Genomic DNA, 214 nt, shown 5'->3' with positions numbered 1-214 from the left:
TTAAAACCCGGGTGTGTGGAGAAATTGTAGGGAGGTTTTGGCTCTCTGCGTGGGTTTGGGTTCACCCTGCCCGCCGGGTGGGATGCCGTGGGGAGAGAGAGAAGCCGGCCTCGGGGGGTGAGGGTGTCGTGCGTGACTTCAGGTGTGGAGAACCAAAATCTGCCATCAAACTCAGCGTACAGCCGCCACCAGCTTTCTCAGAGGCGAAGGGCTT

The sequence above is a fragment of the Egretta garzetta genome, unplaced genomic scaffold, assembly GCF_000687185.1.
Source record: "Egretta garzetta isolate BGI_Z169 unplaced genomic scaffold, ASM68718v1 scaffold85, whole genome shotgun sequence".
Taxonomy (NCBI): Eukaryota; Metazoa; Chordata; class Aves; order Pelecaniformes; family Ardeidae; genus Egretta; species Egretta garzetta.
This window is presented reverse-complemented; position numbering follows the sequence as displayed.